Here is a 15,283-nt window from a genome sequence, read left to right on the forward strand (position 1 = left end):
ACACATCCAAATTTTTGAAAGAAAACAGAGGTGTTTTTTGCAAATTGACTACCTGTAGATTTTGGCCTCTAGCTCAGCCGGCACCTAGGGAAACCTACCAAACCTGTGCATTTCTGAAAACTAGAGACCTAGGGGAATCCAAGATGAGGTGACTTGTGTGGCTCGGACCAGGTTCTGTTACCCTGAATCGTTTGCAAACCTCAAAATTTGGCTAAAAAAACACATGTTCCTCACATTTCTGTGGCAGAAAGTTCTGGAATCTGAGAGGAGCCACAAATTTCCTTCCACCCAGCGTTCCCCCAAGTCTCCCGATAAAAATGATACCTCACTTGTGTGGGTAGGCCTAGCGTCCGGGACAGGAAACGCCCCAAAGCGCAACGTGGACACATCCAAATTTTTTAAAGAAAACAGAGGTGTTTTTTGCAAAGTGCCTACCTGTAGATTTTGGCCTCTAGCTCAGCCGGCACCTAGGGAAACCTACCAAACCTGTGCATTTCTGAAAACTAGAGACCTAGGGGAATCCAAGATGGGGTGACTTGTGTGGCTCAGACCAGGATCTGTTACCCAGAATCCTTTGCAAACCTCAAAATTTGGCTAAAAAAACACATGTTCCTCACATTTCTGTGGCAGAAAGTTCTGGAATCTGAGAGGAGCCACAAATTTCCTACCACCCAGCGTTCCCCCAAGTCTCCCGATAAAAATGATACCTCACTTGTGTTGGTAGGCCTAGCGCCCGCAACAGGAAACGCCCCAAAGCGCAACGTGGTCACATCCAAATTTTTGAAAGAAAACAGAGGTGTTTTTTGCAAAGTGCCTACCTGTAGATTTTGGCCTCTAGCTCAGCCGGCACCTAGGGAAACTTACCAAACCTGTGCATTTCTGAAAACTAGAGACCTAGGGGAATCCAAGATGAGGTGACTTGTGTGGCTCGTACCAAGTTCTGTTACCCTGACTCCTTTGCAAACCTCAAAATTTGGCTAAAAAAACACATGTTCCTCACATTTCTGTGGCAGAAAGTTCTGGAATCTGAGAGGAGCCACAAATTTCCTTCCACCCAGCGTTCCCCCAAGTCTCCCGATAAAAATGATACCTCACTTGTGTGGGTAGGCCTAGCGCCCGCGACAGGAAATGCCCCAAAGCGCATCGTGGACACATCCAAATTTTTGAAAGAAAACAGAGGTGTTTTTTGCAAAGTGCCTACCTGTAGATTTTGACCTCTAGCTCAGCCGGCACCTAGGGAAACCTACCAAACCTGTGCATTTCTGAAAACTAGAGACCTAGGGGAATCCAAGATGAGGTGACTTGTGTGGCTCGGACCAGGTTCTGTTACCCTGAATCCTTTGCAAACCTCAAAATTTGGCTAAAAAAACACATGTTCCTCACATTTCTGTGGCAGAAAGTTCTGGAATCTGAGAGGAGCCACAAATTTTCATCCACCCAGCGTTCCCCCAAGTCTCCCGATAAAAATGATACCTCACTTGTGTGGGTAGGCCTAGCGCCCGCAACAGGAAACGCCCCAAAGCACAACGTGGACACATCCACATTTTTGAAAGAAAACAGAGGTGTTTTTTGCAAAGTGCCTACCTGTAGATTTTGACCTCTAGCTCAGCCGGCACCTAGGGAAACCTACCAAACCTGTGCATTTCTGAAAACTAGAGACCTAGGGGAATCCAAGATGGGGTGACTTGTGTGGCTCGGACCAGGTTCTGTTACCCAGAATCCTTTGCAAACCTCAAAATTTGGCTAAAAAAACACATGTTCCTCACATTTCTGTGGCAGAAAGTTCTGGAATCTGAGAGGAGCCACAAATTTCCTTCCACCCAGCATTCCCCCAAGTCTCCCGATAAAAATGATACCTCACTTGTGTGGGTAGGCCTAGCGCCGGCGCATGGAAACGCCCCAAAGCGCAACGTGGACACATCCACATTTTTTAAAGAAAACAGAGGTGTTTTTTGCAAAGTGCCTACCTGTAGATTTTGACCTCTAGCTCAGCCGGCACCTAGGGAAACCTACCAAACCTGTGCATTTCTGAAAACTAGAGACATAGGGGAATCCAAGATGGGGTGACTTGTGTGGCTCGGACCAGGTTCTGTTACCCAGAATCCTTTGCAAACCTCAAAATTTGGCTAAAAAAACACATGTTCCTCACATTTCTGTGGCAGAAAGTTCTGGAATCTGAGAGGAGCCACAAATTTCCTTCCACCCAGCATTCCCCCAAGTCTCCCGATAAAAATGATACCTCACTTGTGTGGGTAGGCCTAGCGCCCGCGACAGGAAACGCCCCAAAGCGCATCGTGGACACATCAAAATTTTTGAAAGAAAACAGAGGTGTTTTTTGCAAAGTGCCTACCTGTAGATTTTGGCCTCTAGCTCAGCCGGCACCTAGGGAAACCTACCAAACCTGTGCATTTCTGAAAACTAGAGACCTAGGGGAATCCAAGATGATGTGACTTGTGTGGCTCGGACCAGGTTCTGTTACCCTGAATCCTTTGCAAACCTCAAAATTTGGCTAAAAAAACACATGTTCCTCACATTTCTGTGGCAGAAAGTTCTGGAATCTGAGAGGAGCCACAAATTTCCTTCCACCCAGCGTTCCCCCAAGTCTCCCGATAAAAATGATACCTCACTTGTGTGGGTAGGCCTAGCGCCCGCAACAGGAAACGCCCCAAAGCGCAACGTGGACACATCCAAATTTTTGAAAGAAAACAGAGGTGTTTTTTGCAAAGTGCCTACCTGTAGATTTTGGCCTCTAGCTCAGCCGGCACCTAGGGAAACCTACCAAACCTGTGCATTTCTGAAAACTAGAGACCTAGGGGAATCCAAGATGAGGTGACTTGTGTGGCTCGGACCAGGTTCTGTTACCCTGACTCCTTTGCAAACCTCAAAATTTGGCTAAAAAAACACATGTTCCTCACATTTCTGTGGCAGAAAGTTCTGGAATCTGAGAGGAGCCACAAATTTCCTTCCACCCAGCGTTCCCCCAAGTCTCCCGATAAAAATGATACCTCACTTGTGTGGGTAGGCCTAGCGCCCGCGACAGGAAATGCCCCAAAGCGCATCGTGGACACATCCAAATTTTTGAAAGAAAACAGAGGTGTCTTTTGCAAAGTGCCTACCTGTAGATTTTGACCTCTAGCTCAGCCGGCACCTAGGGAAACCTACCAAACCTGTGCATTTCTGAAAACTAGAGACCTAGGGGAATTCAAGATGAGGTGACTTGTGTGGCTCGGACCAGGTTCTGTTACCCAGAATCCTTTGCAAACCTCAAAATTTGGCTAAAAAAACACATGTTCCTCACATTTCTGTGGCAGAAAGTTCTGGAATCTGAGAGGAGCCACAAATTTCCTTCCACCCAGCGTTCCCCCAAGTCTCCCGATAAAAATGATACCTCACTTGTGTTGGTAGGCCTAGCGCCCGCAACAGGAAACGCCCCAAAGCGCAACGTGGTCACATCCAAATTTTTGAAAGAAAACAGAGGTGTTTTTTGCAAAGTGCCTACCTGTAGATTTTGGCCTCTAGCTCAGCCGGCACCTAGGGAAACTTACCAAACCTGTGCATTACTGAAAAATAGAGACCTAGGGGAATCCAAGATGAGGTGACTTGTGTGGCTCGGACCAAGTTCTGTTACCCTGACTCCTTTGCAAACCTCAAAATTTGGCTAAAAAAACACATGTTCCTCACATTTCTGTGGCAGAAAGTTCTGGAATCTGAGAGGAGCCACAAATTTCCTTCCACCCAGCGTTCCCCCAAGTCTCCCGATAAAAATGATACCTCACTTGTGTGGGTAGGCCTAGCGCCCGCGACAGGAAATGCCCCAAAGCGCATCGTGGACACATCCAAATTTTTGAAAGAAAACAGAGGTGTTTTTTGCAAAGTGCCTACCTGTAGATTTTGACCTCTAGCTCAGCCGGCACCTAGGGAAACCTACCAAACCTGTGCATTTCTGAAAACTAGAGACCTAGGGGAATCCAAGATGAGGTGACTTGTGTGGCTCGGACCAGGTTCTGTTACCCTGAATCCTTTGCAAACCTCAATATTTGGCTAAAAAAACACATGTTCCTCACATTTCTGTGGCAGAAAGTTCTGGAATCTGAGAGGAGCCACAAATTTTCATCCACCCAGCGTTCCCCCAAGTCTCCCGATAAAAATGATACCTCACTTGTGAGGGTAGGCCTAGCGCCCGCAACAGGAAACGCCCCAAAGCACAACGTGGACACATCCACATTTTTGAAAGAAAACAGAGGTGTTTTTTGCAAAGTGCCTACCTGTAGATTTTGACCTCTAGCTCAGCCGGCACCTAGGGAAACCTACCAAACCTGTGCATTTCTGAAAACTAGAGACCTAGGGGAATCCAAGATGGGGTGACTTGTGTGGCTCGGACCAGGTTCTGTTACCCAGAATCCTTTGCAAACCTCAAAATTTGGCTAAAAAAACACATGTTCCTCACATTTCTGTGGCAGAAAGTTCTGGAATCTGAGAGGAGCCACAAATTTCCTTCCACCCAGCATTCCCCCAAGTCTCCCGATAAAAATGATACCTCACTTCTGTGGGTAGGCCTAGCGCCGGCGCATGGAAACGCCCCAAAGCGCAACGTGGACACATCCACATTTTTTAAAGAAAACAGAGGTGTTTTTTGCAAAGTGCCTACCTGTAGATTTTGACCTCTAGCTCAGCCGGCACCTAGGGAAACCTACCAAACCTGTGCATTTCTGAAAACTAGAGACATAGGGGAATCCAAGATGGGGTGACTTGTGTGGCTCGGACCAGGTTCTGTTACCCAGAATCCTTTGCAAACCTCAAAATTTGGCTAAAAAAACACATGTTCCTCACATTTCTGTGGCAGAAAGTTCTGGAATCTGAGAGGAGCCACAAATTTCCTTCCACCCAGCATTCCCCCAAGTCTCCCGATAAAAATGATACCTCACTTGTGTGGGTAGGCCTAGCGCCCGCGACAGGAAACGCCCCAAAGCGCATCGTGGACACATCAAAATTTTTGAAAGAAAACAGAGGTGTTTTTTGCAAAGTGCCTACCTGTAGATTTTGGCCTCTAGCTCAGCCGGCACCTAGGGAAACCTACCAAACCTGTGCATTTCTGAAAACTAGAGACCTAGGGGAATCCAAGATGATGTGACTTGTGTGGCTCGGACCAGGTTCTGTTACCCTGAATCCTTTGCAAACCTCAAAATTTGGCTAAAAAAACACATGTTCCTCACATTTCTGTGGCAGAAAGTTCTGGAATCTGAGAGGAGCCACAAATTTCCTTCCACCCAGCGTTCCCCCAAGTCTCCCGATAAAAATGATACCTCACTTGTGTGGGTAGGCCTAGCGCCCGCAACAGGAAACGCCCCAAAGCGCAACGTGGACACATCCAAATTTTTGAAAGAAAACAGAGGTGTTTTTTGCAAAGTGCCTACCTGTAGATTTTGGCCTCTAGCTCAGCCGGCACCTAGGGAAACCTACCAAACCTGTGCATTTCTGAAAACTAGAGACCTAGGGGAATCCAAGATGAGGTGACTTGTGTGGCTCGGACCAGGTTCTGTTACCCTGACTCCTTTGCAAACCTCAAAATTTGGCTAAAAAAACACATGTTCCTCACATTTCTGTGGCAGAAAGTTCTGGAATCTGAGAGGAGCCACAAATTTCCTTCCACCCAGCGTTCCCCCAAGTCTCCCGATAAAAATGATACCTCACTTGTGTGGGTAGGCCTAGCGCCCGCGACAGGAAATGCCCCAAAGCGCATCGTGGACACATCCAAATTTTTGAAAGAAAACAGAGGTGTCTTTTGCAAAGTGCCTACCTGTAGATTTTGACCTCTAGCTCAGCCGGCACCTAGGGAAACCTACCAAACCTGTGCATTTCTGAAAACTAGAGACCTAGGGGAATTCAAGATGAGGTGACTTGTGTGGCTCGGACCAGGTTCTGTTACCCAGAATCCTTTGCAAACCTCAAAATTTGGCTAAAAAAACACATGTTCCTCACATTTCTGTGGCAGAAAGTTCTGGAATCTGAGAGGAGCCACAAATTTCCTTCCACCCAGCGTTCCCCCAAGTCTCCCGATAAAAATGATACCTCACTTGTGAGGGTAGGCCTAGCGCCCGCAACAGGAAACGCCCCAAAGCGCAACGTGGACACATCCAAATTTTTGAAAGAAAACAGAGGTGTTTTTTGCAAAGTGCCTACCTGTAGATTTTGACCTCTAGCTCAGCCGGCACCTAGGGAAACCTACCAAACCTGTGCATTTCTGAAAACTAGAGACCTAGGGGAATCCAAGATGGGGTGACTTGTGTGGCTCGGACCAGGTTCTGTTACCCAGAATCCTTTGCAAACCTCAAAATTTGGCTAAAAAAACACATGTTCCTCTCATTTCTGTGGCAGAAAGTTCTGGAATCTGAGAGGAGCCACAAATTTCCTTCCACCCAGCATTCCCCCAAGTCTCCCGATAAAAATGATACCTCACTTGTGTGGGTAGGCCTAGCGCCGGCGACAGGAAACGCCCCAAAGCGCAACGTGGACACATCCACATTTTTTAAAGAAAACAGAGGTGTTTTTTGCAAAGTGCCTACCTGTAGATTTTGACCTCTAGCTCAGCCGGCACTTAGGGAAACCTACCAAACCTGTGCATTTCTGAAAACTAGAGACCTAGGGGAATCCAAGATGAGGTGACTTGTGTGGCTCGGACCAAGTTCTGTTACCCTGACTCCTTTGCAAACCTCAAAATTTGGCAAAAAAACCCATGTTCCTCACATTTCTGTGGCAGAATGTTCTGGAATCTGAGAGGAGCCACAAATTTCCTTCCACCCAGCGTTCCCCCAAGTCTCCCGATAAAAATGATACCTCACTTGTGTGGGTAGGCCTAGCGCCCGCGACAGGAAATGCCCCAAAGCGCATCGTGGACACATCCAAATTTTTGAAAGAAAACAGAGGTGTCTTTTGCAAAGTGCCTACCTGTAGATTTTGACCTCTAGCTCAGCCGGCACCTAGGGAAACCTACCAAACCTGTGCATTTCTGAAAACTAGAGACCTAGGGGAATTCAAGATGAGGTGACTTGTGTGGCTCGGACCAGGTTCTGTTACCCAGAATCCTTTGCAAACCTCAAAATTTGGCTAAAAAAACACATGTTCCTCACATTTCTGTGGCAGAAAGTTCTGGAATCTGAGAGGAGCCACAAATTTCCTTCCACCCAGCGTTCCCCCAAGTCTCCCGATAAAAATGATACCTCACTTGTGAGGGTAGGCCTAGCGCCCGCAACAGGAAACGCCCCAAAGCGCAACGTGGACACATCCAAATTTTTGAAAGAAAACAGAGGTGTTTTTTGCAAAGTGCCTACCTGTAGATTTTGACCTCTAGCTCAGCCGGCACCTAGGGAAACCTACCAAACCTGTGCATTTCTGAAAACTAGAGACCTAGGGGAATCCAAGATGGGGTGACTTGTGTGGCTCGGACCAGGTTCTGTTACCCAGAATCCTTTGCAAACCTCAAAATTTGGCTAAAAAAACACATGTTCCTCTCATTTCTGTGGCAGAAAGTTCTGGAATCTGAGAGGAGCCACAAATTTCCTTCCACCCAGCATTCCCCCAAGTCTCCCGATAAAAATGATACCTCACTTGTGTGGGTAGGCCTAGCGCCGGCGACAGGAAACGCCCCAAAGCGCAACGTGGACACATCCACATTTTTTAAAGAAAACAGAGGTGTTTTTTGCAAAGTGCCTACCTGTAGATTTTGACCTCTAGCTCAGCCGGCACTTAGGGAAACCTACCAAACCTGTGCATTTCTGAAAACTAGAGACCTAGGGGAATCCAAGATGAGGTGACTTGTGTGGCTCGGACCAAGTTCTGTTACCCTGACTCCTTTGCAAACCTCAAAATTTGGCAAAAAAACCCATGTTCCTCACATTTCTGTGGCAGAATGTTCTGGAATCTGAGAGGAGCCACAAATTTCCTTTCACCCAGCGTTCCCCCAAGTCTCCCGATAAAAATGATACCTCACTTGTGTGGTTAGGCCTAGCGCCCACAACAGGAAACGCCCCAAAGCGCATCGTGGACACATCCAAATTTTTGAAAGAAAACAGAGGTGTTTTTTGCAAAGTGCCTATCTGTAAATTTTGGCCTCTAGCTCAGCCGGCACCTAGGGAAACCTACCAAACCTGTGCATTTCTGAAAACTAGAGACCTAGGGGAATCCAAGATGGGGTGACTTTTGTGGCTCGGACCAGGTTCTGTTACCCTGAATCCTTTGCAAACCTCAAAATTTGGCTAAAAAAACACATGTTCCTCACATTTCTGTGGCAGAAAGTTCTGGAATCTGAGAGGAGCCACAAATTTTCATCCACCCAGCGTTCCCCCAAGTCTCCCGATAAAAATGATACCTCACTTGTGAGGGTAGGCCTAGCGCCCGCAACAGGAAACGCCCCAAAGCACAACGTGGACACATCCACATTTTTGAAAGAAAACAGAGGTGTTTTTTGCAAAGTGCCTACCTGTAGATTTTGGCCTCTAGCTCAGCCGGCACCTAGGGAAACCTACCAAACCTGTGCATTTCTGAAAACTAGAGACCTAGGGGAATCCAAGATGGGGTGACTTGTGTGGCTCAGACCAGGATCTGTTACCCAGAATCCTTTGCAAACCTCAAAATTTGGCTAAAAAAACACATGTTCCTCACATTTCTGTGGCAGAAAGTTCTGGAATCTGAGAGGAGCCACAAATTTCCTTCCACCCAGCGTTCCCCCAAGTCTCCCGATAAAAATGATACCTCACTTGTGTTGGTAGGCCTAGCGCCCGCAACAGGAAACGCCCCAAAGCGCAACGTGGACACATCCACATTTTTGAAAGAAAACAGAGGTGTTTTTTGCAAAGTGCCTACCTGTAGATTTTGGCCTCTAGCTCAGCCGGCACCTAGGGAAACCTACCAAACCTGTGCATTTCTGAAAACTAGAGACCTAGGGGAATCCAAGATGAGGTGACTTGTGTGGCTCGGACCAAGTTCTGTTACCCTGACTCCTTTGCAAACCTCAAAATTTGGCTAAAAAAACACATGTTCCTCACATTTCTGTGGCAGAAAGTTCTGGAATCTGAGAGGAGCCACAAATTTCCTTCCACCCAGCGTTCCCCCAAGTCTCCCGATAAAAATGATACCTCACTTGTGTGGGTAGGCCTAGCGCCCGCGACAGGAAATGCCCCAAAGCGCATCGTGGACACATCCAAATTTTTGAAAGAAAACAGAGGTGTTTTTTGCAAAGTGCCTACCTGTAGATTTTGACCTCTAGCTCAGCCGGCACCTAGGGAAACCTACCAAACCTGTGCATTTCTGAAAACTAGAGACCTAGGGGAATCCAAGATGAGGTGACTTGTGTGGCTCGGACCAGGTTCTGTTACCCTGAATCCTTTGCAAACCTCAAAATTTGGCTAAAAAAACACATGTTCCTCACATTTCTGTGGCAGAAAGTTCTGGAATCTGAGAGGAGCCACAAATTTTCATCCACCCAGCGTTCCCCCAAGTCTCCCGATAAAAATGATACCTCACTTGTGAGGGTAGGCCTAGCGCCCGCAACAGGAAACGCCCCAAAGCACAACGTGGACACATCCACATTTTTGAAAGAAAACAGAGGTGTTTTTTGCAAAGTGCCTACCTGTAGATTTTGACCTCTAGCTCAGCCGGCACCTAGGGAAACCTACCAAACCTGTGCATTTCTGAAAACTAGAGACCTAGGGGAATCCAAGATGGGGTGACTTGTGTGGCTCGGACCAGGTTCTGTTACCCTGACTCCTTTGCAAACCTCAAAATTTGGCTAAAAAAACACATGTTCCTCACATTTCTGTGGCAGAAAGTTCTGGAATCTGAGAGGAGCCACAAATTTCCTTCCACCCAGCGTTCCCCCAAGTCTCCCGATAAAAATGATACCTCACTTGTGTGGGTAGGCCTAGCGCCCGCGACAGGAAACGCCCCAAAGCGCAACGTGGACACATCCAAATTTTTGAAAGAAAACAGAGGTGTTTTTTGCAAAGTGCCTACCTGTAGATTTTGGCCTCTAGCTCAGCCGGCACCTAGGGAAACCTACCAAACCTGTGCATTTCTGAAAACTAGAGACCTATGGGAATCCAAGATGAGGTGACTTGTGTGGCTCGGACCAGGTTCTGTTACCCTGAATCCTTTGCAAACCTCAAAATTTGGCTAAAAAAACACATGTTCCTCACATTTCTGTGGCAGAAAGCTCTGGAATCTGAGAGGAGCCACAAATTTCCTTTCACCCAGCGCTCCCCCAAGTCTCCCGATAAAAATGATACCTCACTTGTGTGGTTAGGCCTAGCGCCCACAACAGGAAACGCCCCAAAGCGCATCTTGGACACATCCAAATTTTTGAAAGAAAACAGAGGTGTTTTTTGCAAAGTGCCTATCTGTAAATTTTGGCCTCTAGCTCAGCCGGCACCCAGGGAAACCTACCAAACCTGTGCATTTCTGAAAACTAGAGACCTAGGGGAATCCAAGATGGGGTGACTTTTGTGGCTCGGACCAGGTTCTGTTACCCAGAATCCTTTGCAAACCTCAAAATTTGGCTAAAAAAACACATGTTCCTCACAATTCTGTGGCAGAAAGTTCTGGAATCTGAGAGGAGTCACAAATTTCCTTCCACCCAGCATTCCCCCAAGTCTCCCGATAAAAATGATACCTCACTTGTGTGGGTAGGCCTAGCGCCCGCGACAGGAAACGCCCCAAAGCGCATCGTGGACACATCCAAATTTTTGAAAGAAAATAGAGGTGTTTTTTGCAAAGTGCCTACCTGTAGATTTTGGCCTCTAGCTCAGCCGGCACCTAGGGAAACCTACCAAACCTGTGCATTTCTGAAAACTAGAGACCTAGGGGAATCCAAGATGAGGTGACTTGTGTGGCTCGGACCAGGTTCTGTTACCCTGAATCCTTTGCAAACCTCAAATTTGGCTAAAAAAACACATGTTCCTCACATTTCTGTGGCAGAAAGTTCTGGAATCTGAGAGGAGCCACAAATTTCCTTCCACCCAGCGTTCCCCCAAGTCTCCCGATAAAAATGATACCTCACTTGTGTTGGTAGGCCTAGCGCCCGCGATAGGAAATGCCCCAAAGCGCATCGTGGAAACATCCAAATTTTTGAAAGAAAACAGAGGTGTTTTTTGCAAAGTGCCTTCCTGTAGATTTTGACCTCTAGCTCAGCCGGCACCTAGGGAAACCTACCAAACCTGTGCATTTCTGAAAACTAGAGACCTAGGGGAATCCAAGATGAGGTGACTTGTGTGGCTCGGACCAGGTTCTGTTACCCTGAATCCTTTGCAAACCTCAAAATTTGGCTAAAAAAACACATGTTCCTCACATTTCTGTGGCAGAAAGTTCTGGAATCTGAGAGGAGCCACAAATTTCCTTCCACCCAGCGTTCCCCCAAGTCTCCCGATAAAAATGATACCTCACTTGTGAGGGTAGGCCTAGCGCCCGCAACAGGAAACGCCCCAAAGCGCAACGTGGACACATCCAAATTTTTGAAAGAAAACAGAGGTGTTTTTTGCAAAGTGCCTACCTGTAGATTTTGACCTCTAGCTCAGCCGGCACCTAGGGAAACCTACCAAACCTGTGCATTTCTGAAAACTAGAGACCTAGGGGAATCCAAGATGGGGTGACTTGTGTGGCTCGGACCAGGTTCTGTTACCCAGAATCCTTTGCAAACCTCAAAATTTGGCTAAAAAAACACATGTTCCTCACATTTCTGTGGCAGAAAGTTCTGGAATCTGAGAGGAGCCACAAATTTCCTTCCACCCAGCATTCCCCCAAGTCTCCCGATAAAAATGATACCTCACTTGTGTGGGTAGGCCTAGCGCCGGCGACAGGAAACGCCCCAAAGCGCAACGTGGACACATCCAATTTTTTTAAAGAAAACAGAGGTGTTTTTTGCAAAGTGCCTACCTGTAGATTTTGGCCTCTAGCTCAGCCGGCACCTAGGGAAACCTACCAAACCTGTGCATTTCTGAAAACTAGAGACCTAGGGGAATCCAAGATGAGGTGACTTGTGTGGCTCGGACCAAGTTCTGTTACCCTGACTCCTTTGCAAACCTCAAAATTTGGCTAAAAAAACACATGTTCCTCACATTTCTGTGGCAGAAAGTTCTTTAATCTGAGAGGAGTCACAAATTTCCTTCCACCCAGCATTCCCCCAAGTCTCCCGATAAAAATGATACCTCACTTGTGTGGGTAGGCCTAGCGCCCGCGACAGGAAACGCCCCAAAGCGCATCGTGGACACATCCAAATTTTTGAAAGAAAACAGAGGTGTTTTTTGCAAAGTGCCTACTTGTAGATTTTGGCCTCTAGCTCAGCCGGCACCTAGGGAAACCTACCAAACCTGTGCATTTCTGAAAACTAGAGACCTAGGGGAATCCAAGATGAGGTGACTTGTGTGGCTCGGACCAGGTTCTGTTACCCTGAATCCTTTGCAAACCTCAAAATTTGGCTAAAAAAACACATGTTCCTCACATTTCTGTGGCAGAAAGTTCTGGAATCTGAGAGGAGCCACAAATTTCCTTCCACCCAGCGTTCCCCCAAGTCTCCCGATAAAAATGATACCTCACTTGTGTTGGTAGGCCTAGCGCCCGCAACAGGAAACGCCCCAAAGCGCAACGTGGACACATCCAAATTTTTGAAAGAAAACAGAGGTGTTTTTTGCAAAGTGCCTACCTGTAGATTTTGGCCTCTAGCTCAGCCGGCACCTAGGGAAACCTACCAAACCTGTGCATTTCTGAAAACTAGAGACCTAGGGGAATCCAAGATGAGGTGACTTGTGTGGCTCGGACCAAGTTCTGTTACCCTGACTCCTTTGCAAACCTCAAAATTTGGCTAAAAAAACACATGTTCCTCACATTTCTGTGGCAGAAAGTTCTGGAATCTGAGAGGAGCCACAAATTTCCTTCCACCCAGCGTTCCCCCAAGTCTCCCGATAAAAATGATACCTCACTTGTGTGGGTAGGCCTAGCGCCCGCGACAGGAAATGCCCCAAAGCGCATCGTGGACACATCCAAATTTTTGAAAGAAAACAGAGGTGTTTTTTGCAAAGTGCCTACCTGTAGATTTTGACCTCTAGCTCAGCCGGCACCTAGGGAAACCTACAAAACCTGTGCATTTCTGAAAACTAGAGACCTAGGGGAATCCAAGATGAGGTGACTTGTGTGGCTCGGACCAGGTTCTGTTACCCTGAATCCTTTGCAAACCTCAAAATTTGGCTAAAAAAACACATGTTCCTCACATTTCTGTGGCAGAAAGTTCTGGAATCTGAGAGGAGCCACAAATTTCCTTCCACCCAGCGTTCCCCCAAGTCTCCCGATAAAAATGATACCTCACTTGTGAGGGTAGGCCTAGCGCCCGCAACAGGAAACGCCCCAAAGCGCAACGTGGACACATCCAAATTTTTGAAAGAAAACAGAGGTGTTTTTTGCAAAGTGCCTACCTGTAGATTTTGACCTCTAGCTCAGCCGGCACCTAGGGAAACCTACCAAACCTGTGCATTTCTGAAAACTAGAGACCTAGGGGAATCCAAGATGGGGTGACTTGTGTGGCTCGGACCAGGTTCTGTTACCCAGAATCCTTTGCAAACCTCAAAATTTGGCTAAAAAAACACATGTTCCTCACATTTCTGTGGCAGAAAGTTCTGGAATCTGAGAGGAGCCACAAATTTCCTTCCACCCAGCATTCCCCCAAGTCTCCCGATAAAAATGATACCTCACTTGTGTGGGTAGGCCTAGCGCCGGCGACAGGAAACGCCCCAAAGCGCAACGTGGACACATCCAAATTTTTTAAAGAAAACAGAGGTGTTTTTTGCAAAGTGCCTACCTGTAGATTTTGGCCTCTAGCTCAGCCGGCACCTAGGGAAACCTACCAAACCTGTGCATTTCTGAAAACTAGAGACCTAGGGGAATCCAAGATGAGGTGACTTGTGTGGCTCTGACCAAGTTCTGTTACCCTGACTCCTTTGCAAACCTCAAAATTTGGCTAAAAAAACACATGTTCCTCACATTTCTGTGGCAGAAAGTTCTTTAATCTGAGAGGAGTCACAAATTTCCTTCCACCCAGCATTCCCCCAAGTCTCCCGATAAAAATGATACCTCACTTGTGTGGGTAGGCCTAGCGCCCGCGACAGGAAACGCCCCAAAGTGCATCGTGGACACATCCAAATTTTTGAAAGAAAACAGAGGTGTTTTTTGCAAAGTGCCTACCTGTAGATTTTGGCCTCTAACTCAGCCGGCACCTAGGGAAACCTACCAAACCTGTGCATTTCTGAAAACTAGAGACCTAGGGGAATCCAAGATGAGGTGACTTGTGTGGCTCGGACCAGGTTCTGTTACCCTGAATCCTTTGCAAACCTCAAAATTTGGCTAAAAAAACACATGTTCCTCACATTTCTGTGGCAGAAAGTTCTGGAATCTGAGAGGAGCCACAAATTTCCTTCCACCCAGCGTTCCCCCAAGTCTCCCGATAAAAATGATACCTCACTTGTGTTGGTAGGCCTAGCGCCCGCAACAGGAAACGCCCCAAAGCGCAACGTGGACACATCCAAATTTTTGAAAGAAAACAGAGGTGTTTTTTGCAAAGTGCCTACCTGTAGATTTTGGCCTCTAGCTCAGCCGGCACCTAGGGAAACCTACCAAACCTGTGCATTTCTGAAAACTAGAGACCTAGGGGAATCCAAGATGAGGTGACTTGTGTGGCTCGGACCAAGTTCTGTTACCCTGACTCCTTTGCAAACCTCAAAATTTGGCTAAAAAAACACATGTTCCTCACATTTCTGTGGCAGAAAGTTCTGGAATCTGAGAGGAGCCACAAATTTCCTTCCACCCAGCGTTCCCCCAAGTCTCCCGATAAAAATGATACCTCACTTGTGTGGGTAGGCCTAGCGCCCACGACAGGAAATGCCCCAAAGCGCATCGTGGACACATCCAAATTTTTGAAAGAAAACAGAGGTGTTTTTTGCAAAGTGCCTACCTGTAGATTTTGACCTCTAGCTCAGCCGGCACCTAGGGAAACCTACAAAACCTGTGCATTTCTGAAAACTAGAGACCTAGGGGAATCCAAGATGAGGTGACTTGTGTGGCTCGGACCAGGTTCTGTTACCCTGAATCCTTTGCAAACCTCAAAATTTGGCTAAAAAAACACATGTTCCTCACATTTCTGTGGCAGAAAGTTCTGGAATCTGAGAGGAGCCACAAATTTTCATCCACCCAGCGTTCCCCCAAGTCTCCCGATAAAAATGATACCTCACTTGTGAGGGTAGGCCTAGCG

The sequence above is a fragment of the Pleurodeles waltl genome, chromosome 9 (genome assembly GCF_031143425.1).
Source record: "Pleurodeles waltl isolate 20211129_DDA chromosome 9, aPleWal1.hap1.20221129, whole genome shotgun sequence".
In the NCBI taxonomy this organism is placed as follows: domain Eukaryota; kingdom Metazoa; phylum Chordata; class Amphibia; order Caudata; family Salamandridae; genus Pleurodeles; species Pleurodeles waltl.